This window comes from Cydia strobilella, chromosome 1, assembly GCF_947568885.1.
Source record: "Cydia strobilella chromosome 1, ilCydStro3.1, whole genome shotgun sequence".
Taxonomy (NCBI): Eukaryota; Metazoa; Arthropoda; class Insecta; order Lepidoptera; family Tortricidae; genus Cydia; species Cydia strobilella.
In genome coordinates this window covers 22,274,675-22,301,218 of record NC_086041.1, presented here as the reverse complement: position 1 = coordinate 22,301,218, position 26,544 = coordinate 22,274,675, and the positions used below count along the sequence as shown (strand labels likewise).

The 26,544-nt window shown below is 37.8% G+C and overlaps 1 protein-coding gene across 3 annotated transcripts in view; it reads right to left on the bottom strand.

Annotated features, from left to right (window-relative positions):
* Positions 1-26,544, bottom strand: part of LOC134741784 (cadherin-86C) — a 156,367-nt gene that overhangs the window by 94,422 nt on the left and 35,401 nt on the right. For all 3 annotated transcript variants that reach the window (XM_063674694.1, XM_063674687.1, XM_063674682.1), the window contains exon 2: positions 10,560-10,645. The gene's annotated coding sequence lies outside the window, so the exon portion shown is untranslated. The remainder of the gene's footprint in view (positions 1-10,559; positions 10,646-26,544) is intronic.

Genomic DNA, 26,544 nt, shown 5'->3' with positions numbered 1-26,544 from the left:
GTTATCTATAGGTACATAGGCTCTTTCTTGCATCAGTTGATGAAATGTAAGTCGTTATCTGGCGCGTGCTCATTGTGCGCTGTCACGATGCGAGAATACATCTCAGAATTGTCAAGCCTGGTTATTTATTTAATCGAATGGCATAAAAAGTCACAAATAAATCGAAAATATAACAGGTATGTCACAGGTTTATATCCAAGGTTCTCAGCCATTGGGCTGCGTCAGGGGTAAGTGAGAACAGGTCATCGGGGCTTCCGGGGTAAGCTGTAAGCTGGCTAAGACTCTAACAGAATGCAGACTCAGCCTTAAAGAAAAGTGGTCTTCTGACTGGCAGTCAAAGACAGACCTATCTGTTAGTAGCCTTATCTCACCCGGTGTGAAAGTGAAGGGGTTCAGTCTCCCGCGACATGAATGGTGCAAGCTGAATAGAATGCGGACAGGGTTCGGCCGTACCGCACATTTTAAACATCTTTGTGGATGGATCGACTCGCCCAGATGCGACTGTGGCGCCGAGTCGCAGACTGTCCAACACATAGTCCAGGAGTGCCCCCTCAGAGCCTACCCCGGAAGCCCCGTCAAGCCTGGTATAATTTGTTTACAGCCACCTACGTGTTTTTTACTAAATTTTGCTGGGTAGTCATTACCGTTTGCATATTGGAAGCAGGAGTTCGTATTATTACATATACCTACTATATATCTTTTTTTTTAACCCCTCGACAGGAAGTTTGTAAGAAAAAGTGTATTTTTCTACTCGTCGACTATAATCTGTGTATTACAACTTGATATGCAACACGTTGTAAAGAGTAAGGTTTTACCTTACTCTCTTCAACGGTGGATAGTCTATGGCACTTTAGACTCGATCATAAGAATTTTATCGATACGGTTCAATTATAAAAATGTCGAAAATAGAACTTCATACATTTTGATAAAATATTTCTTGAAATAAAACTATGAAAACGGATTATATCGCGTATATTGAATTTATAATACATCCCGACGTTTCGAACTCTTTACAGCGTTCGTGGTCAACGGGTGACTGAGGAAAAATTACAAAGTGCAAAAATACCCACATACTAAAATAATGAACAATCATAGACTACAAACTTTAAGGCTGGTTGTACATGCAAAATCGGTTCATAAGGCTAGTTATACACTATAATTATTTTTCAAGTAAAGATATATATATATACGCGATAAAAACTATGCCGGCTCCAACCCTACACCACGGACCCGAGAAGATTTAATTCCCTCCTAAATTGTAGGAGGGTATCCCAATATGGGACCGGCAACAAACTCGGCGGGACACATCTTTTCAAAACATCAGAATGTCCAGCATCATCCAACACTAAGGTCTCACAGTCTATGTCTCGCTTGCTCCTTTATCAGGTGGACTACAGGATCCCAAGCTGGTGGTAGAGAAAAGCCATCTTCCCTATTAAAGTTTGGATATTTCTTAATCTCAATGGCCTCGCGCAGCATTCTGGGTATGTAACGCTTCTCCTTGGCAAGAACCAGAGGCTTATCAAACTTGATTGAGTGATTGGCTTTATCCATGACATGCTCACAGACAGCAGACCTAGGTCGACGGTGCTTGACATCAGCTATGTGTTCCTTCACCCGAGTGGAAATGCTCCGTTTCGTCTGCCCGACATATGATAGGCCACACTCACAGTCCAGCCTGTACACTCCTGCAGTCTGTAGAGGGGTATTGCATTTTACAGGCCTCAGGAATTGTGACATCTTCTTCATTGGCTTGAAATATGTTTTTATAGAAGCACGCTTCAAGATGTGGCTGATCCTGTCCGTGACCCCCCTGACAAAAGGCAGAATGGCAGGCCTGCGCTCGACTGTGGGGATCTTAATGTGGGACCTCTGGTTGACCCGCGGTATCCTGAGCTCATTTGCCTGGAGCGCGCGCCTGGCATGCTGGAGCTCCGCGGCCAGATGCTGGTCATCACATATCCTCTGGGCTCTCTGAAACAAAGATTTGCCTACTGTAACAAGTTGACTGGGATGGTGATGCGATTTGCCATTTAAGTACCTATCAGTATGAGTAGGTTTCCTATACACAGTGCGACCTAGGGTGTTATCAGGATTTCTTTTTACCAATACATCTAAGAAGGGGAGAGAACAGTCTTTTTCCAACTCCATAGTAAATTTTATTTTGCTATGGATGGAATTTAGGTGATCCAAGAAAGTTAAAACACTACTTTTTGGAAGTATAGTAAAAGTGTCATCTACGTATCTTTTAAATATCTTCGGTCGCACAGGAGCCAATGAGAGTGCCCTCTCCTCGAAGTCCTCCATAAAGATGTCAGCGACTACTGGAGACACCGGAGACCCCATGGCCACGCCGTCGACTTGAAGGTAGAATTCACCATTCCATAGCAAGTAGCCAGATGTAAGGCAATGTTCCAACAGCTTAGCATATTCCTCTGACATGTTCTGCTCACATAACCTCTTCTTGACAACTTCAATGCAGTCTTGTACCGGTAGGCTTGTAAATAGCGACTGAACGTCAAAACTGACCATGATCTCATCATCAGTCAATGTTAGGTCTTTAATCTCACCGATGAAATGGTAAGAATCCTTTGTATGCGTGCTAGTGTTACCACGTAATGCTGAGAGGGCTCCCGCGAGGTACTGAGCCAATTTATATGTGGGAGCATCTATCTGGCTCACTATGGGACGTAGTGGGGCACTAGGTTTGTGTATTTTTGGCAACCCATACAACTTTGGAGGCACGGGGCAGTCAGGAACTAAACTTGCAACATTCAGATCAAGGCTGTCCGAGTAATCACTAATTAGTTCTTTAGTGGTTTTCAATACTTTCATAGTCGGGTCCGTCTTTACATGTTTGTAGGTTGTAGTATCCGCTAATAATTCCCTAATTTTCTGGTTATAATCTGAAGTATTAAGTACAACCGTCGCATTTCCCTTATCCGCTCGAAGAATAGTAAGGTCTGGATCATCGCGTAACGTTTTCAACGCGGCCAATTCATCTCTAGGCAAATTCCTTTTCGGAGGCTTGGCTTTCCGTAATAATGACGAAACATCCTGCCGTATAGCCTCCAAATCTTCCTTCTTTACCTGATTTTTCACCAGACAGTCTTCTACACTAACAATAATGTCCTCAAAAGGGATCTTTCGCGGAGCCACAACATAATTAAGACCTTTTTCTAATACTGAAAACTCAGACGTCGACAATTGTTTACTGGATAGATTGACAACCGACCGATTTGACACTGACAGCGACGTTCCGTTAGCGCTATTATTCTGAAGCCCTCCGTTATCGCTGCGTCTCGTTTTCGATTTTAACTTGTCAAACTTGGCACTTTGTCGTTTTTTTTTTTTATCGCGTATATATATATATCTTTACTTGAAAAATAATTATAGTGTATAACTAGCCTTATGAACCGATTTTGCATGTACAACCAGCCTTAAAGTTTGTAGTCTATGATTGTTCATTATTTTAGTATGTGGGTATTTTTGCACTTTGTAATTTTTCCTCAGTCACCCGTTGACCACGAACGCTGTAAAGAGTTCGAAACGTCGGGATGTATTATAAATTCAATATACGCGATATAATCCGTTTTCATAGTTTTATTTCATGAGTAACTATCGCGGTAACCGAAGACAATATTATGTACACCAGTACGGACTGGAAGTTGCAACCAAAATCCGGCGACATGAAGACCTTGGGAATAAGCTCGCGCGCGCTCGTTGCGCTCTGTATTTCTTGAAGAGGTGTCGAGATGAAAATCTTATTCCTACATGCGTGAAGATAGCTCCGAAGAAGGACATTATCGGCAGTGAACGCATACTTCGCCGGGCGAGTGAGAGATTACTGTGCAAAACCATCCATAACAACCGTTACACGGCTTATAGACTTGAGCAACAGATTAAGGTAGGCACCGGTCAATTGCGGGAAGTATTGACAAGCACCGATTTTAATGATGTTGTTGAACAAGGTAATAAACGTTACGCATTTACATTTGAACAATGCAAGAAACGACAAAGTGCCAAGTTTGACAAGTTAAAATCGAAAACGAGACGCAGCGATAACGGAGGGCTTCAGAATAAAGGTGACTGTCCATTTATGACTGCCGCTGCATTGCAGTTGCGACGTTACGCGGTCCAGCACTACTGTAGCAGCACGACTGCTGCTGTTGCGGCGTGCAGTCGCGACAGCGTTCGTTGATGGCTTGTCAATGTCAAGTCATATAATGGCAGACGTACAAATAAAATACTTATTTTATTTTTGTATTTTTTACGAGAAGAAGCGAGTGACGATAATGCTACATGTTACATGAAAAAGAAGACCAGAATAGTCAGAGTCCGACGAAGGCAGCTACGCAATATTAATATAAAATCTGATATTTAATGGTGATCGTTTATTCAGGGAATATTGCCCATTAAACGAAAAGCAATTCAACATTGAATGAGACTTAATAATTGACGAAATACAACCAAATTCCTCAAATGAAATTAATGCAGAGGAAAAATATTATTCTTAACATTAAGGTAAGATCACATTGTGAAATTTTCTTCCCCATCCTCTTGCCTGAATGCGTGACCACCGCACACAGCAAGCCGACGCAAACGGGACTCATGTAGATCGTGATATATACTACTTAATCCACCTGCATCAAGTATAGGTACCTACTCGGCCGTCAGAAACGTGCGGCTGGATTTAGAAGTCTGTGATAAACGTCCCCTCAAAACCATGCCAGTAGGCTCTTTATCAGGTCTTTCATTGATTTCTGCAGTGATTCGTGGGTTCCGGAGATGGCGATGCGACACGTAACAATAAATTATCCAATGGTGGGCAGACAGTCGTTCCGTATTAGCAAAATATTACAGATTTATCTTTCTAAGTATCCATATTAAGTAAATTTTACTTTCTTTAGGTACCTAACAGTGAAGTATGATGAATAAAACTAATTTGTGAGAGCTATAAGTAATTGCGCAATTTACACTTCATATTGTCCAGTTTCGTATTTCAAACTGAAACACAAATTTAAATCTTATAATTCCTCTCGTGTTGCAGGTGTCCCACTCTTCATGATATGACCGCACCATCCATATAAAACTTGACGGGCGAGACAAGAAATCCTTAAGCTATTTGCCTCACCTTGGCCGATAGAAAGAACTATTAATATATTAATTTGAATAATAAATGGTTTCCTCGTGTTCGTGTAATGAAAAATTACGTGTTGCACTGTAACAAAGTTTGTTTAACCCTCATGCCTTGAGATCCCCGCAACTGTCAATATTCTAAATTTTAAACCATTCGCTTCTCTCGTAGTTCAATTTTGTATCCATTCGTACGTTTGGGTATCAATACCATGAAATATTAAACAACATCTTTGCCCCTTGTAATAAAAATTAACGATTGCTTCTTTTATTTAGCTCAGGAATGGCTTTGCAATGACAAAATGAGAAAGTGTCACCATAAACGACATTATATAATTATAGTTTGTCAAAGGACTGTCTCATTTCAAACATTAGATGACCAACTATACTATGATATTACGACTAGAGTTGCCAGGAATATTCGCAACTATTCGGTATTCGGCCTATTCGGCCACTTTGCCGAATATTCGGTATTCTATTTGCCTCTCTATCGCTCGTGCCCTGTCGAGCTTATAGGCTTTATGGCTATCTTCGCAAAACTACGAAAAAATATAAGAACAGTTTATATAATGAATTTATCATGAAATGTTAAAAAAATCACATAGGAAAATATAGGGACTGTCTCAATTGAAATAGACAGAGAGAATCATATACTATCTTTGTCTTGGGCTAGTATACTATAGCACCCAAAGGAAATGGATGAGTAGATTTTTGGTTGTTCTTATTTACTGACAAATTGGGTTTGCCCTTCGAGCAACACGGAAGGGAGTCGGCATTCGCACTATTTCCCCTCTGTCGAGGTACAAGATCAATTGTGCATGCATACAACTAGCGCGGTACGTACAACACACACCTCGTGTTGCACACAATAATTGTGTAATGCGCTCTTTATTATAAAGAGATCGAGGTGTGCAAGACTTGTCTTTGACGTGTGTCATTTTCTATGTATTTGTGTCATCATTAGAGATTGGATTTTGTAAGTAGTGAGTGAGAAGTGCGACTGTGTGCACGTTTTCCTCCGTAAAAAATGGCAGAACGATTTGTACGGTAAGATATCGCTTGGGCTCCTCCCTTCCGACGTGTCGGAAGCCGGTGTTGCTCGAAGTGTTTGCCAGACTATAGTTAACTTCCGAATTTGACGCTCTCTTTTCGGACCTATCATTCTAGTTTCCTGACTGGCTCTGTGACATGGCTCAATCTAGGAGGATATTACCAAACGGAGCCGCCACGTCTGTAATTTGCGGTACAAAAACGTCTGCCAATTTTTGCGGGGGAGGGGAACGTCAAATGTATACGTAACGTCAAAATAGCCATGTCAGATAAACGTCAGTCCATACATTGTGTATGACCATTGGCCGACTATTTTCGACAGAGGGGAATGCCAATGGCTACTCCGTTTTGTTATATCCTCCTAGGGCTCAATATAGATTAGCAAAAAAGTTACAGTCGCCATCGGATATATCGGAGCGACCGAGGTGCTAGAAATATCTGAACATGCACTCTAGCGCCTTGACAATAAAGGCGTGTTTAGATATGTGTGAGCTCCTTGGCCGCCCCGATATATCTGCGATATATGGCGACTGTACCATCGGGATTCTTTGTCCGTGGGTGTAATAAGCTCCTTAGAACGTAGTGGATATATCCTCTTTGCTTAGAACTACTAATATCTGTGACCAAAGACATTTCAGTGCAGGTGACAGATTTGACGTGCGGTCTGCAGCCGCAGTTGCAATAATACACCAAATACGCAAAAATGGCCATGCTACGTGAGGTCAGTCTTGTCATTCATTTTACTATGGAAATTGACAATAACACCGACGTGTCGGAGCAGTAGTGCAGCTGCGGTCGGGAAAACGTTAAAATCACCATATTACGTGCAGTCGATAACGTCATTCATTTTACTATGGAAATTGACAATAACACCGACGCGTTCAGGCCGCTGCAGTAGTGTCGGTGCAGTCGCGCAGCTGCGGTCAGAAATGGACTGTCACCTTAATAGCGCTAACGGAACGTCGCTGTCAGTGTCAAATCGGTCGGTTGTCAATCTATCCAGTAAACAATTGTCGACGTCTGAGTTTTCAGTATTAGAAAAAGGTCTTAATTATGTTGTGGCTCCGCGAAAGATCCCTTTTGAGGACATTATTGTTAGTGTAGAAGACTGTCTGGTGAAAAATCAGGTAAAGAAGGAAGATTTGGAGGCTATACGGCAGGATGTTTCGTCATTATTACGGAAAGCCAAGCCTCCGAAAAGGAATTTGCCTAGAGATGAATTGGCCGCGTTGAAAACGTTACGCGATGATCTAGACCTTACTATTCTTCGAGCGGATAAGGGAAATGCGACGGTTGTACTTAATACTTCAGATTATAACCAGAAAATTAGGGAATTATTAGCGGATACTACAACCTACAAACATGTAAAGACGGACCCGACTATGAAAGTATTGAAAACCACTAAAGAACTAATTAGTGATTACTCGGACAGCCTTGATCTGAATGTTGCAAGTTTAGTTCCTGACTGCCCCGTGCCTCCAAAGTTGTATGGGTTGCCAAAAATACACAAACCTAGTGCCCCACTACGTCCCATAGTGAGCCAGATAGATGCTCCCACATATAAATTGGCTCAGTACCTCGCCGGAGCCCTCTCAGCATTACGTGGTAACACTAGCACGCATACAAAGGATTCTTACCATTTCATCGGTGAGATTAAAGACCTAACATTGACTGATGATGAGATCATGGTCAGTTTTGACGTTCAGTCGCTATTTACAAGCCTACCGGTACAAGACTGCATTGAAGTTGTCAAGAAGAGGTTATGTGAGCAGAACATGTCAGAGGAATATGCTAAGCTGTTGAAACATTGCCTTACATCTGGCTACTTGCTATGGAATGGTGAATTCTACCTTCAAGTCGACGGCGTGGCCATGGGGTCTCCGGTGTCTCCAGTAGTCGCTGACATCTTTATGGAGGACTTCGAGGAGAGGGCACTCTCATTGGCTCCTGTGCGACCGAAGATATTTAAAAGATACGTAGATGACACTTTTACTATACTTCCAAAAAGTAGTGTTTTAACTTTCTTGGATCACCTAAATTCCATCCATAGCAAAATAAAATTTACTATGGAGTTGGAAAAAGACTGTTCTCTCCCCTTCTTAGATGTATTGGTAAAAAGAAATCCTGATAACACCCTAGGTCGCACTGTGTATAGGAAACCTACTCATACTGATAGGTACTTAAATAGCAAATCGCATCACCATCCCAGTCAACTTGTTACAGTAGGCAAATCTTTGTTTCAGAGAGCCCAGAGGATATGTGATGACCAGCATCTGGCCGCGGAGCTCCAGCATGCCAGGCGCGCGCTCCAGGCAAATGAGCTCAGGATACCGCGGGTCAACCAGAGGTCCCACATTAAGATCCCCACAGTCGAGCGCAGGCCTGCCATTCTGCCTTTTGTCAGGGGGGTCACGGACAGGATCAGCCACATCTTGAAGCGTGCTTCTATAAAAACATATTTCAAGCCAATGAAGAAGATGTCACAATTCCTGAGGCCTGTAAAATGCAATACCCCTCTACAGACTGCAGGAGTGTACAGGCTGGACTGTGAGTGTGGCCTATCATATGTCGGGCAGACGAAACGGAGCATTTCCACTCGGGTGAAGGAACACATAGCTGATGTCAAGCACCGTCGACCTAGGTCTGCTGTCTGTGAGCATGTCATGGATAAAGCCAATCACTCAATCAAGTTTAATAAGCCTCTGGTTCTTGCCAAGGAGAAGCGTTACATACCCAGAATGCTGCGCGAGGCCATTGAGATTAAGAAATATCCAAACTTTAATAGGGAAGATGGCTTTTCTCTACCACCAGCTTGGGATCCTGTAGTCCACCTGATAAAGGAGCAAGCGAGACATAGACTGTGAGACCTTAGTGTTGGATGATGCTGGACATTCTGATGTTTTGAAAAGATGTGTCCCGCCGAGTTTGTTGCCGGTCCCATATTGGGATACCCTCCTACAATTTAGGAGGGAATTAAATCTTCTCGGGTCCGTGGTGTAGGGTTGGAGCCGGCATAGTTTTTATCGCGTATATATATATATCTTTACTTGAAAAATAATTATAGTGTATAACTAGCCTTATGAACCGATTTTGCATGTACAACCAGCCTTAAAGTTTGTAGTCTATGATTGTTCATTATTTTAGTATGTGGGTATTTTTGCACTTTGTAATTTTTCCTCAGTCACCCGTTGACCACGAACGCTGTAAAGAGTTCGAAACGTCGGGATGTATTATAAATTCAATATACGCGATATAATCCGTTTTCATAGTTTTATTTCATGAGTAACTATCGGGGTAACCGAAGACAAAATATTTCTTGTTTAAGGAGACTCGATTCAATGCAAATTAGCCTACTTAAACATGCTGCTGCGTCGCATCTGCTCTGTGATTGGTTGGCCAACAAAAACATTTTATTTTATGTTGTAGTAGAAACAATTGCTTCATAAGTCAGAAACGCATGTGACACCCTTCATATAGCGACATCCATACCCTACGAAAACCGCTTAGCGTTGCTTGTTAGTCGCCATAGGCTAAGGTGGCCAAAATCTAGAAAAAAAAATGTCTTAAAATTGAATTTAGCAAGGAGCAGGTACCAGGGCCTCATGAGTTACGAGGAGGTGTCGTTGACCAACTTGCCGGGGGCGCCGGGCCCGGCGGCCGGGGCGCGTACGAGTATGAAGGTATCGCGGACTGCGGCAGCTCGCGTATCTTAGCTGTATACTTTTGGTTTGTTTACCTATATGATTCTACTAGATGAAAGTATAATTTTTTTGTCTCGTAGAAAAAGCATTATATACAATAGTGATATAATCAAGCTTTTAAGTCTCGTACCTTACTTAAGCAACTCAGCAAGTTTCGTTGCTTAAACACGGTACTGGACTGAAAAACCCTATTATATCACAATTGTATAAAATATTATTTTTTCCGGTTCCGTATTATTCTGATAATGAATAACATTTTTTTCTTATTCTGTCATGAAGATAAAATTTTATTTTAATAAATTAAAATGGCTGATATACCAACGTTTATGTATTCACCAAGTGGTGACACTAGAGCACTTGCCGTAACTCGAGAACGAGGTCTAAAATGGCTTTCGCGTCCTATAAATATACGGAAATTCAGCGCATATTTATGTATTCTTATGAATATTTAAGCTGCATCATAAATTTCTATTATTCGTTCTGGAGTCTGTAAATATCACATTTCAAACTTGGTAACAATTCATGGCATCAGTGGTGTAAAGAAGATTTAGGGTAACATATAAGCATTTCCTCATATTTTTTAGGGTGACCACATGTATCTAACGACTGCACTTCTACAAATGTTCGCCGGCAAACTATACTTATTCAAGTACCTAACGTTAAGATACATACCTGTTGGTTTCACTATATCTGGCTCAAACCGTCCCATCCAATATTTACTCCTCATCCTTTGCCGGGCACTTCCTATGTTTATATTCCTGCAACAAAGAAACTTTAACTTAAAAACTTGGGCGAGTTGTTCAATTAGGTACAATTAGTAAGTGCGAAATGTGCTTCCCGGTTTTCAGTGTTCAATTAACACCAGAAGTGGAACGTTCCTCATTAGGAGAGCATAGTGTTGCAAGAGGTAGATCTGAGATAACGAATTACGCATGCGCGCGCTATTGTCTTCGCCCAGATGCCTAGATAATGCCGCGAAAGCTCGGCACCAAGTAATATGCAAAGCTTTCAGTTGCGTCGGCTCTGACTCATGCAGTATACGAGGTGTTGCCAGATAATTATTGTCATAGGCGTCGCCATTCATGAGTTAGGTGATTTGCACATGTAAATACCTACGTAAGTATATTTAAATTTATCCCGTACTAAGTACAGCGTAAGGAGCCATTTAGTATTCAAACTTAGCCAAATTCAATATGCTATTTAACTGTCATGTGTATTTAAGATTGATAATGAATAATTATTATAATTAATACAATTTATTGTCATATTATGAATATGTCGTCATTCGCGCTTTGTCATGCAAGTCTTTGAACAGTATTTATTTTGATTAATTAGCACATCAGTGTTCTTCGGAGTGTAAACTAACTTAATCCTTCAAAGTAGGACAGCAGATTACGGTATATTTATTAATTATTAAATTCACTCATGAAACTTGATTAAAGTAAAACCCATTAATTAGCACACTTTACATTTACCACTTCACAACCCTAGAGCGTCGTGTTTTTATTTTAATAAGAGTTAAAAACTTGATTTGAATTTGTACTTGGGGTTTCACGAGGTTACTTTGCCCAACTTGGTAGTTTCTCTGTATGTGCAGGATCTTGGGGTGCGGAGGCTAGGGATTTTGTTCTGGGAATTGGGTCGATGATTTAGGGATAGGGGTTACGATCCCCGCTCCCGATCGTACCTGGTCCGACAGATCTCCTTGGCAATTCAACGGGGCAACGCTACCAGTGTCATGGGGACTTTTGGGCCGGTTATGGTCCAGGGTGGCACTTTAACCTCTTTAACCTAACTAGGCAATAATAAATTAAACTTAATTTAGTGGTTAAGATTGACAAAGCCTGTATTACATCATCTGTTGGTGATAAAGCCTGTAGCTGATTTGTATAATTTGTGTCCACTTGACGCAACCTACGTTGCTGATTACCCCTATGGATTCCTTATTTGTGTTATTTATTACACAGTTTTTAGTGCTTCGTACAAAACTTTGTCAAAAAAGCATTTTTAGTAGGTATTTTATTTTAAATTTAGCATCTAAAAAACTTTATTGCACAGAACATGAAGCTCACTTCTCGCTAACCCCTTAATAAGCGGTTGTAAGTTTATACATTTAATTTTGTGTAAAAAATAAGAACATCGCAATTTAAAAGGCTGTTAAATTAATTAAGTAGATCTTTTGTTTGTTTGTATTTGAAAAATAGTCCCTTGAAAAAGGGAGCCGCAATATAAAATAATATACAGGGTGGCTAAAAAATAAGTGCATTCCCGTTGCTAGGGAGGTTTTGGGATTATACTGGGAAACTTTTACTATGGGACCAACCACGAAAATTCGAAAAAATTTTTTACCCTCCCATAGAAAATGGACCAGCCAAAATGTATGAAACAGCCAAATTTTTTTTCGCGATTTCGGGGTTGGGCCAATAGTAAAAGTTGCTCAGTATAATCCCGAAACCTCCGTAGCAACGGGAATGCACTTATTTTTTAGCCACCGTGTATATAACTATACTAACTTTAAATCAATTTGTGAAGTACGAGTACCTTGCAGTTTAGTAGCAGTAGGGTATATCGGCAATTTAAAGTTCAAATCAGTTCGTAACTTCTTTCTATCTTGATGTAGTAAATAGCGATTTCTAAGTAGAGATAAGTTTTAATATAATATAACCGTTAGACCGTTACTAAAATTTGCAAAAACATAGGCATAACAATATTATTGTATTTACGTATTTCAAACCAATAATTTAGTATCTATTAACAAACAGTATATCCAAATAACTTCAACTTAAATACCGAGGAGACTATTTAATGTCTGAGAATAATGCATGTGCGTACGCAGAAGTAATTATAAAATTTGTAAAAAAATATTTTATGTTCAAGATATTATAATATTATAGAAAGTTGTTAGTAGTAGTTATTATAGTATTATAATATTATTGTAGGTGATATTAAATATATTAATAACGGGTCACTCACGTGTTTTAAGTCGAAAACGCTGGACATGTTCCACTCCGTACTCCGTATGTAGGTGACTTGACTATAAGTAGTGAACGAGAAAAATGAAGAGCAAATTAGCTACCAGCACTACCGGTAGCACTGGTAGCAGTAAGAGGCGTGGCCGGGGAATGTTGTGATTCGGCGTGTACTGTGGCGAGGGCCGCACGTGCCTCCGTGCGTGCCGCCAACGCGCATACCTAAACCCAAACGCTGTCTTTTCGCTACTAGTCTGCAATGCAACACTAGCTACCGTAGAATTGTTTTTCTTTTTTTACTTTTATATTGGTTATTTTGATAAGCGATGACACGAGGCCTACCTTCTGCTATGCCTTAAATGGGTCGACGCAATTATTTTTATACTGATTAAATACGACGTTGCGCATAAATTGAATTACAATATATGGAAAGATGCAAAATAAGGTAAACTCGTTACTAAATTTTTTATAAAATATAGTAACGACAGGGCCGAAGTAAAGTTTGAACGCGTAAAACGAATTTAAAAAACATCCCGACGTTTCGAACCCAACAGCTAGCGTTCATGGTCAACGGGAGGAAAAAAATATGCAGAGGTCAAAATTACAATGAACAAAAACTATAAATTTGTAGGATGGTCATACATGCAAAAAATTATATATCTAGCTTTATGAACCTATTCTAGTTTATACATTATATTATAAGTATTTTAGGTAACACTACTGTACTGAACTGTCCATACAATTCGACACTTTGGCTTCACAGCTATATCTTGCCTTGCTTGCTCCTTTATTAGATGGACTAGGCACTGCATCCCAAGCTGGTGGTAAAGAAAAAATCATGCATTATTCATTGCCTCCTGTGCAGTCGAAGATATTCAAAACATACATAGATGACACTTTTAAATACTATACTTCCTAAAAGGAGTGTTACAACTTTACTTCATGAGTAATTATCGCGGTAAGCGAAGAAAATATCATGAGACTAAACTTTAATTGCATATGTGCTTTACTTTTTACAAAAAAACCTCAATGGAAAGGTTATTTAGTTAATTTGAAGGCCCCATCAAGATGAATCGACAGTGCACAACATTGTAGAGATGCTTTGAGAACACTTTTGCTCAGTAGTAAGTGGACGTTTTTCAGCTGATATGCCAAATCTGTAATAGTGTGCAAGACCTATCGGAACACACATTACATTTTATGGGTTAGATTGGCTCGACCTAAGACATGCATATAACTAGCCAATTACCAGTGCTTCCTCACGAGTGATGAAAGAATGAAGCGAGATGCGCCGATAGCGCAGCCTGTCCACCGCCGCTATCGCGCGTCAAGGTCGATGTGAAGTTTGCAGGAAAGACTGACAGCTTAGCCGAGGATCTTGATAATTTACAGCTATGCTCAGCAGGTTCGTATACCGTACATTCTTGTGTTTCCGTCATACTAAACAGTTTAGTAGCCCACTGTGTAACATTTCTTCTGAAATCTTGCAAACTAAAAACGTAACAAAGTTGGCACCGTTACTAATTATGTAATGTTTATTTTTGTAATTTGTGTTTAATTGTGCTAAGAGTGTTTATAAGCCAACTTCATGTTGTAGCCATGTAATATGACATCAAAAGTTTAAATCACTTTTTATAGAGCCTTTCCGGTGGGCCCAAAATGATCATACCTACATTTACCGTGTGTTATATGTCGCCACTTTCCAAAAAAAACTTGTGGGGAACCTATGATAATTTTATTATGTTAAATATAATTGCATGACTCGATAGACGAAATACGACTATACATATATAAATAGTGCATCATATCTTATAATAGATGCACTTTTGTCATCTATCGTGTCATATATACACTGCTAAGAAACAGGAATAATATATACATATAAAATATGGGCCCTGGAGGGAAAGTGCCTTAAAACGTCAAGTTAGCTCATTTCACTTAAAGAAAACATTTTTTTTATTTTTAAAAAGAAACAAAACTGCATTCAGATTTTTTTAATTCGCTTACACTCGTCTGTGGTAAAAAATATCCATAAAATCGAATATTTTGTACTTAAGAATATTTTTAGACAAGCAAAATTGAAAAATCTTTGAATGTAGTTTTGTTTCTTTTTTAAAATAAAAGAATGTTTCCTTTCAGTAAAATGAGCTAACTTAAGATTTTAGAGCACTTTCCCTCCAGGGCCCATTATTTTTTTTCCACCCTGTAGATAGATAGATACTTATATAGTGAAATATACTTACAGCTTAAGAAAAAACCTATACCTCTATAGTACATTCAAGGATGAAACAAATTAAGCTGTTTGTTTAAATTTAAAATAGCACGACCAACATTTGAGTTTTTTCTGTTTTTTTATATTCTGTTAATTTTAAAATGATGGTATAAAGATACTTAGCCATACCTTACTGACCCGCATTTGCAATCGTAAGCTAAACTGCAAACAACGCGCAACATCAAATCATCAGGTTTGTACTTACATTTCAAAACCCTTTGTCAATTGGTCGTCAACGATTCTTCGCAATTGATTATAGAGCTTTCAATCTAAAACAGAAATCAACATGAACTAAATTAGTCCAATGACATCATCATTGCATGGCATTGTTGCGGCTAATCTGCCTGTTATGCAATCTTGACGATCTCAAGATTGCGGCATCACTCCTACTTAGCTTTCAGATATTGTAGCAAACTAATGCATAGTCTGCAAGTTACGTTTAGCGTGGTTCAGATTCTCTTGAGTTCTTGAGAAACTATTCAATAATCCGTGACTCAAGATATACCAAAGATAGATATAACTCCGTAATAGATGGATACAGTCTAAGGAAAAAACGTGCCTCGAAAATCAAGAAAATTTGATTCTCGATCAGAGGGCGCTACTAGCTTTGGCCTACTGTCGTATATCCTCTTTGGATGTACCAATGAAAAATGGCCGATATCATTTTGCTGAAGTGTGATTCTTGACGAGGCTGTTTATAACTTTTAATAAAGTAATTATTTATTTCTGATAAGTTATCCTATCCAGAAGATACAAGAAATTTTCATGTTGTTTAATAACTTTCAAAACAATTATCACACTTATTATGATTTCGGCTATATAATATTACACGGATAAATCAGTGATATACTCATTCCCCTCTCAATGATTGGAAATATTTGATCAATTGGTCAATTGCGTCTCATTTGTTTTGAAGTGTGGGTTCACGGTTCTACTCTGCACTCATTGTTCTGTGGATATGGTGTTTGTTGAACAACTTCCCAAATAGAGATAACTGTAACGGTAAACACTGAACAAAGTGAGCTTATCTCCGACTAGCACTAAATACTCAGCGAAATGTACGTGACTGAGATTACGTTTTTTGAAGTTTATAGTTGTTGTTTGATAGTTTTTAGGGTTCCGTACCCATAGGGTAAAAACGGGACCCTATTACTAAATGTTTTTAGTTATCGTGCATTTCGCTCGTATTTGTCCGTACCGTGAGAGATAGGCCAATTCGAACGTGCACTGACATCAAACCGATATCAGAACGACATTGCAGCTGTCATTCGCGCGTTCGTTTCGCCCAGACTTGTCCGCGAGAGTGTTAGTGCGAGCGAGACGCCTGCGTGAATGACAGTGACAGCTAGCTAACTGATATGATTCCAATATCATTCTAATATCAGTTTGGTGTCAGTGCACGTTCGAATTAGCCTGCTAGTACTTATCAGCCAATAATCGATTGTCCATAATAATTAAAACTACTTACTTTAAAAAATATTATAAAATATTCGTGTGTACGGAATCTTCATGTTAATCTGACACACGCTTTACCAGTATTTTCGTGTAAGGCTTAATAGGCGTGGCGGTGTTTATGCATACCTTAAGGTCATTTTGAGATATGTTTATTTATCTAGATAAGTCGTTTAGACGTGTAAACACGGCGCTGTACCTCTTTATCGTTCTTGAACTTTAAGCTGCTGATAATAAGAAAGTCTAGAGGAAACTATAATAACCAGGGCCGGTACATTTCATGCCGTAATGTAAATGACGTAATTGAACATACAGGGAGTTCTTATAAGAACACTACAAATTTCGATAACCCTTGAAGTGGCAGGAACCGGCGCCTAGCGGACAATTAACGTCATTTAAATTTTGAATTTGATTAATAAAAAAAAAATAGAAATTCCTTTAACTCAAAGATGACGTATGCCACTTGACAGGATAAGTAATCTGTTGTCGCGTAGAAAAATAAATACTTGTTACTTAAAATACACTTAAAAATAAAAAAAATATGTATTTAATAAACTAACAATCTATTAGGTATTTAGTTGAGTGACAATAAAATGAAAGTCAGACGTTTCTGTACTGATTGTGAAGAATCTGGTATGAAGGAGGTTTACAAATTGCTAATTATTACGAAAATACTAATTGGAATCGTACTCTATGTATAGCGTGACGTAATTTTTCCATCAACGGCATGACATGTACGGGCTCTGATAATAACATATTTTGCATTTGGAGTCTTTAAAATACATATATAATAACACTTTTAGATAATATTACATCGTTTACAGCTAATAAATAACTTAGAAACTCATTAATAAGCGCCGATAAAAACTGCATATTGAAGATTGGAGGTTGCGTTAAATACTAGCACAGAAGGTACAGGTAGAGGTAGAGGTTAGGTACATTCTGATGGCAACAGCAGCAGCATTGCTGTTGACTCGTTATTGCTGCAGCGTTAGCGCAGACGATGTCACTGTTTAATCATTTCGTCAATCTCGTCTCATTGAACGTTTTAATAGCGATCGCGATGTAGCAACAAATATTAAAAACAACAACAACTGCAGAACAATTATTAATATATATAGCATCGCCCGCATCCATGTCGCAGCAGTAACGCAACTGCAGTTGCAATCCGAATGTCACTTTAAAGGTCATAAAAGGTTAAACGTTAAAAATGAAGTTAAAGTGATGTCATTTTGTAAATAAAAATTAAAAAAGACAACATTGTGAAATTGTGACATTGAGTCAGATTTCTTGAACCATCTAACGCCGTCTTCGGATGTTGAAGTATTGTAATTGTTATAAAACAGCTTAATTATAAGTTTACACTGTTTAATAGCAATGAATGTTACTTGTTATGTATCGACGTTAATCATCGATTTGTCATAGTACGAAGTACCGAGTAATTACTTTTGCTTTATGCATGCCAGTTGGAGCTGAGGCTAGAGTCACAAGGGGAGCGATTGTGTCAACTTGTTCTAGTAGGTATAGATATAATTACTATACTCGTTTCTGCCCACAGACGTTTTTTTACGAAGGATGATTCAATGTTTATCCCATCAAAAACATTACATGTAAAAAGATGCAAGTCTCGCAACGCAATTCTTCTAATACAAAAAAGTTTTGAAATGTAATGTGAAACCAAGTCGGTTATTTTAGTCAGTGCCAACCAGGGGGTGTTAAAACCGTATCAATATTAGATATCTTTAATTTTTAATACGTATAATGATTTGGCCATCGCACGGCTGCATTATGACATAGGGATCATCGTCAACTATTAAAAATAATTTTAATTGAACATAATCCTATGCAGTTTGAGTATTACACATATTTACAAATACGGCACGAGTAAAGCATTATGTGCGATTGCCAAGTCATTATATGTATTAAAAATTAAAGATATCTAATATTGATACGGTTTTAACACCCCCTGGTTGGCACTGACTAAAATAACCGACTTGGTTTCACATTACATCTCAAAACTTTTTGTATTAGAAGAATTGCGTTGCGAGACTTGCATCTTTTTACATGTAATGTTTTTGATGGGATCTCATCTCTTTTTGTAGGTAGTACTTCTTTTCGGGTACTACTGCTTGTACGTCAGCTACCATTTTTCTCAAAGCTCATACTGATACCCATCCCACACTATACTCGTCGTACTCATACCTATACAATACTCATGGCCATACCAAACTATACTTGTATTTATACAATACTCATACCCAAGTACCTACCCATCCCACACCATACCCACTCATACCTATACCATATTCAAATCCTTAACATAGTGATAGCCATACCACACTCATACTATACACATCTTTTTAGGTATTCACATCGTACTTACATCTTAAACCTTTACTTTACCTACTATTTGTTGGAACTGCAAAAGTAACTTTGTAATAGCATATATTCATATGGGACTACAAACTTACAAATGTAGTTCCTAAATCTTTAAAACGTGACTGATATTGCAATATTTTTAGGTTTTTTATGGCTTGTTACGTTAAAACCTACTTATGTTTAAAATTTGAAGCTTGTTGGTTGGCTAGAAGTACCTTAGAATTATGATGATCGGTGAGTGAGTGTGTCAGTGACAAAAGTAAGGAACTTTGACGTGCAATAATTCTTAAACTACAAGTTCAAATTGAATGTTCTTGGGAATAAATGTAAGCCATATTATGCCCTATGTCACTGAAAATTCAGGGCTCTAGCTTTAGCCAGCACAAAATTACAGGACGTCGAAAATGGCCTGAATGGCTTCGAGAAAAGGATGGTACGGCCTTGCCTCTTTGTTTTGCTCGACTTGGCGGGGGCACTGCCGTGCCCTCAGATGCTTATTATCTGAAGGTGTATTAGTATTACGCAATTCACAAAAATATTATAATTATGTACATGTATGATGTAAAAACAAGCAAAAAAAATATTTTAGAAATTATTATAAAATATTCCTGTGTGCGGAATTTTCTTGTTAATCTGACTCACGCGTAAATAATTGCGAGTAAGCTATATTGTAATAGTTGACAAAAAACATAACCACCTTAAGCAAATCCTAAGTTAAGGTTTTTCATATATGCGACGCGTCTTGCGACCGCTGTCGCGGTTGCTTTACCGCGTAGGTACCTATTTTGATATTCGGACAATTCTTGAGTGAGTGAGAGTGAGACTAGAAACCGATTATAGCAAGACAGGGCCTTATTACCTTTCGTCTTGCCAATGCTAGCGCTTGACTTGTTTTGTTTACAATAGTTAATGGCTATTGTTCCTGCTCAGTAGCAAATTCACTCTCCGCTTTCGCAATTATATACTAGTTTTTTGTCGTAGCATTAACAATAAATGTTTAAACAGTTCAGTATATTGAAGAAATGTTTGATTGCAAGTTTGAGGAAGGGATGTTATTAGTTTTTTATTTAATGTACATTTGTTTTGGTGGATGTACCATAAAATTCGTTAGGTTTTTATGTTAAACCGTGTTTAAGGCATTATTTATTTACTCTACTTACGTACGGTCACTGGCATTCGTTTTGAAACTTGAACTGAGGGTTCGAGACAAGGAGGCCAATTCGATTTTCGACCGATAAATGATAATATAATTTTATTTAGTTATCAACTTATCATTCACGCGTGCATTTCGCTCGTATAGTATCTAATATGTTAAGTCTGCCATTTGTACTCTTTTTTGTAAAGTTGTGCAAAAAAGTATAAATAAATAAATAAGTACTTAAATTGTTAGGCCAATTCGAACGTGCACTGACAGGTACTTTTGAACGGGAACTGTAGAGGTACCAATATCTATTTCGAAATGTAGGGTGGCAGATATTTTTGGTGCATTATTTCATCCGCTAATATTGATGCTGACTATGTTCATCATATATTTAAGAGTTATACTCTTGTCGGTGGAGCGATTTCCATATGTGTCGGTCCTCTTGCTTTCTCCTTGACAGCCTGATACGACACGACGTTGAGTTTTTCCTTTACTTGATCTATGTACGTTCTCCTTGGTCTCTCCCTCCGTCTCCTGGCCTCAACTCTCCCTTCAACTATGTTTTTGATAAATTCGTCGTGTCGTAGCAGGTGTCCAAGCGTCTTTCCCCTTCTATTTTCTATGGTTCTCAACAAAACTCCTCTTCTCTCCTACCATGCGTAAAACCTCTTCATTTGTTTTCTTCTCCGTCTAACTGACAAAACGAACGTGAACGAGCGAATGATGATGACAAAATGACATCATTTTGATGTCAAAATGTAAATTTAGCCTCATGGGTTACTTATTTTATTTACCAAGAAGGTACTTTGCAAATTTTAAGTTTAATTACTTTTTCTACTTAAGTTTTCAGATTTACAGAACGCCATCAAAACTAGTTTTGTTAAGTTTCGTGACAAATAACTACCTATACTAGAAGTTTTTTTAAATATAATTATACATTATACTTCTATTCAATACTAGATAGGTAATTAATATTTTAACTTATTGTGTACAATTATTATTGTAGATCAAACTAGCAGCACTGCAGCAGTGCGATACCTGAACGACAGTTCAGATTTTGGACGCGTTAAGAAAAGCGTTAGCTAACAATTTAATAAGTCGATTTATTTAACACCATTCTAATTTCTGCAGTAACTGGAATATTTGTTTCGTAAGTGTTAATTAAGTCATGATCAGATAATGACTATCATACTGCACTACGAATTACTTACTCAATTAATATAAGCTAAGCTAAGTACCAATAGATTCGCTTGGTACTAACTATCTGAGGTATGTAGTATTATATAAATTTAAAGGATTGATTTACTGTGTATCTACAAACGTCCCATGTTGTTGAACATAGTAAATCTAGGGGACGTAAATGTGATATTTTATTTTAATTTGTCATGTGTGTATGCGATTTAGATGCGAAAAAATTAATCATCGCCAGTAATATTCATAACATTAGCCATTTGAAATTCACATTTGTAATTCGCAATATTCTAATCAAACATAATTTGTCACAGTATTCTAATCTTACTTAATAGTAAAATTACTATGTCAAACGCTAATTTCCTAATCCTTCGTTCCGTGTAGGCAAGTATGTCCAAATAATATATATATGTAAGCTACTGAGTATCGCGTTGTCCAATCAAAAGCATGTAAATATATATATATATATATCGAACAAAACTTAAATACTAGATTCAAGTAGATTGTTAAGCAAGGGATGAAAGGCACTCATTTCCGCCGAGGTTGTTTATTAATAGTCCGAAGCTGAAATGATGCCTTTCACCCAGTTAAACACTCTACTTTTCATTTCGAATACGAGGAAAGTAAACTGTATGTGTTTTTTTAAAAACATTACTAAGTATAATTTTTTATAGTATTTCATGATAATTTTCTTTAATTAATAATTTAGGCAAAAGTATCGTTATTTATGGAATGTGGAATTAATTATCAGAATGGAAATTTTATAACAAATTCATTTAAACCCAAATTCCAATTGCTTATCGTAAAATAAAATAAAAAATCGTACTTGGAACGTAAAATGCTAAAATGCAGCAGTGACGTATCATTTTCTGCACACCTTTTAGAACAACAATGAGTGACCTTCTTTCAGAGCATGAGAAATGAAATTAGTTATTTACGATACAAGTGCGAAAAAGAGGAAATTCGAAACGAGTGGCGATAAATTAAAAGACGACCGAAGGGAGTGTTTTAGATCGACACGAGTTGCGAATTACCTATTCGCACGTGTATCGTACAACGTTTTACAGTACATATGGCAGTTTAAATTTTTGACATAGTTACGAAATGTGCTAATTCACGCACTAGTGCAGAAAAGTGGCACCATATATACTGTAAAGGGTATTTACGTAATTATATTCCGCAAAACTGAGGACAGTTTATTAGCGGATAGAGCCCTCTCTTTACATCTTGTGTTCTACCCACTTATAACCTACATACTTATAACTTATATGAATAAATATACAGTTAAGCATGGGAACCATTAATGAAAATGTTGTGCCTTTAAATTCAGTTGAAGTGTGTGTGATATTGGAGATGTTTTAAAGTGCAATAATAAAATTGGGTAACGAATGCCACCGGGGCGCCTATATTCAGCAAAAAAATATATAACAACGACAACTGACCCAATGAACGTGAAAAGCGGATTTTTCTTCACGATACCGAAATTATGTGAATGTATAAATAAGTGACGTAAAGTGCGAGCAACGAACTCGACGCCGCTAGACGCGAAGTGGCCTTGGCGACCACAGGGTTGTGCCGTGGGTGATTATCGACTTCGTGACTGTGGTAAAATCGATTTAAAAGCATTAACATTTCATCTTTAATGCATACAGGTAAATAAATGTCAAGAAGAAACCGCCGATAATTATGAAATGCGATCATCGAACCCGCCACCGGACGCGACCCGGCCTTGGCGCGCTCACTAGGCCGTTGCGATTACAGCGAGGATCTTTTTACGGCATTCCACAAGTTGTCTTTAAAATATCGATTAAAAGTCAATTTGTCTGGTCGGGTAGAATTATTGAATACCTATTGATAAATAATGTGAGAAGCGGCCGCGTTCCAGTTAACACCTTTTAAGGACTTAGCAATTAATCAAAACATATCTACCTACATGCTAGATTGCCAATGGTCATTCTTTGACGTACCTAATTTTAAAACTAAACAACTTTTTAGACTGCTCAATTACTAATTCTTTATCGTATATTGCCCTACCAAAACCACAGGGCGGACACGTTATATATCAAAAATCACTCGCGTTTCTATGTGTGAACGTGAACGGCACGTCCGTAATGTGAGTAATTTGCTTAAAAATAATACTGAGAGTACGCCAGAAGTCCGCCAGATTTTTGTCACGTGGCGAGGTAATGCGAGTCGGGGCGGGGCGGTGCGTGGTCGTTGAAGTATGATATACTATTACTTACTCTGTGCCAAAACTCCTAAAACAAAGGCCTAATCATGTCTTGAATTGTCGGTTCATCCATATGGCGTTGTATAAATACATGTTACAAAATGAGTAGATAAGAATCAGCTATGAGCGTAGTGTTGAAAGTGTTAGGTACTTACACAAAAAACAATGAATGAACACACGATCATAAAGAGCGCCACCTCTAGTTTCGAGCCTCGAATCGGGCGAAGGCAAACAGCTTCTCGCCAGCACGGCGCGTGGGCGGGATTCACTAGGACTTTCTACTAGGCCAATATTTATTAGTAAAAAAATACCTAATGATGATTTAACTACTGACTACATAAATTTTAATATATTAGTATTATTATCACACAAAAAAACAACTAAAAGAATGTTACATTTTTTAAATTATAAAATCATTAAACTGGATTGTGCAGTAAAACGACTATAAAATCTATAAAATGCCGACTTCACTCAAAATGCTGACTCAGGGCATTCTCTACCAGTCAACCATGAAACCAGTCACTTAAGTATTAAGCCGTATTTCAACGACTTGAATTATACATGCATAATTCAGAACGCATCGACACATTGACAGAGTATTCAATGAACGTACATAACTTACGTTTAACTGCCCACTGCCCAAAAAAGTAATAAGGTAAGTAGTAAGAATTTAATAAAATCATGCAGCTTTTAACGTTCAGTTACATTTATCATTGCAGGCCACATTTGAAATGCAAATGTAATCGCAGACTTTAATTCTGTTTGTAGTTCTATAACGTAATATTAATTACTTTATTATGACATTTATTGTAGCTATGCTTCCAGTATTCAGGCTATTCGATTAATCTGGAGCTTGCTGGGTGAAATTACTATACCTATAAATAACGCATAATATAGGGTCATTGCGATAGTTTCCGTCCATGCTCTAGTTTTCGTCCACTTGACGGATTAGCAAATAATATATATCATTTTTAATTTGCTACTTGCGAAATATCATTTTTATGTAGATAGATTGTTTTAGACATCAAGGATTGCAATAAGTCCAAATTTGTTCAGCAATGTAGGTATAAACCTATTCAAATTATGTCAAGTGGACGAAAACTATATGTGGACAAAAAAAACCGGCCAAGTGCGAGTCGGACTCGCGCACCGAGGGTTCCGTACTTTTTAGTATTTGTTGTTATAGCGGCAATAGAAATACATCAACTGTGAAAATTTTAATATCACGGTTCATGAGATACAGCCTGGTGACAGACAGACAGACGGACAGATGAACAGCGGAATCTTAGTAATAGAGTCCCATTTTTACCCTTTAGGTACGGAACCCTAACTAGCGCAATGAATGACTAGATACGTCATTTCAGATGTTGTAATTTAGTAATGTTTCATATAATTATATTTGGTTAGAACAAATTTAGTTTGTGTTATTCATGCAGCCAATCTAATTATACAGTTGGGGAATATTCTTAATATTTAAATAATTATACAAAAGCAAGTCGATTCAAAAGAACTGGTGTGAGATTTGTACCTATCTAGTTTTATAGATATTCGGCGCCAGCTTTAGCGAATTGAACTGAAAGTTAATCTTCTCTTCGATTGGAATCCAAGATAACAATAATAGAAGGAGCGACCAATGCATAAATCTAAGAGGAAATTATAGTACGAGGTCTCACACCCATTCTTATGGAAAAGGAAAGTGGGTGGGTAATAAGGAAGCAATATTAAACAGTAGCTTAGTTGATGGTCGAGGGAGGTTCTAAATCTGCTATTGTGGCCTTCCTATTTGCGCAAGTAGTTACTCTGTAACATTAAGTTATTACAATAAAATAACACAGATGCTCTGGCAGCGTACGAGCTGAACAAATTTTCTTTTCGTTATATACTGTAAACTGGCATAGTCCTGATTTGCTTGATTTAAATAACATAAATAATATAATATATGCGTTATGGTTACACATGAGTTGCAGTGAGTTAGCAATGAAGATTATTTAATGAAAGTGCCGTTTACATTGGATAATACCAAATCGTACGTTCTTAGTTTCCCCAATACAATCATCTAGCTGTTAGCTATGAAATGTATTTAGACTTTATCTGATATTTCGTTGATCTAGAGTTCTAGACCGCTATTTGCGGGTCAAGACCTTCGCTGAGAAATGATTCTAGAGGTTTAAAGTACGACATATAAGTAAAATAAAATAGGGATGATGACACATGTTGAATTTTATAACAAAATCTAATAACGTAGATAGCAAATGAGCAATTTATCACAATAATGTAGATATTAAAATAATTGGAAATAATACAAAAATACAGGACTTGAAAGTTTCAAAATTTAAGTCATATTTTAATTTCCAAAAAGGCAAAAAGTAAGGGTACCATTCGATTCCTTACATTTTATCCAACAAATAGATGCTTCAAATGATATATTCAAATAGACTATAACTGTTCTACTTTGTTTTCCATATAGTAGCATGGCGGAACAGACTTTAGGTTACTTGGGGTAGTTGCTGTGACGTCAAAAAGTCTGCAATACAAAGTTTTTTGTCTTTTTTTTTATAATTCCATGTGGAAGAAAAAAAAACAATCCCCCTCTCCTTTTTTTCATTAGCGGGCGCCATTTTGAAAATTTATATAGCCTATGTCACTAACACAATTCTGACGAATTCAACCACATCTCATATGGGCTATATAAATTTTGAAAATGGCGCCCGCTAATGAAAAAAAACCGGCCAAGTGCGAGTCGGACTCGCGTTCCAAGGGTTCCGTACATTACATAGTTTAAACAATGTATTTTTTATGTGAAACTTGAGTGAAATGTCTTTAAAAAACCCGTAGGGGTCGGATCAAAAACTAAGTAATTAAGTCAGACTCACGCTTGACTGCACATTTCTAATAGGTTTTCCTGTGATCTATAGGTAAAGATCTATTTAGTGTATTTTTTTCAAAATTTAGACCCAGTAGTTTCGGAGATAAAGGGCGGGGGGAATAGGCATTTTTTGCCTTTTTTCTTAAATAACTTCTAA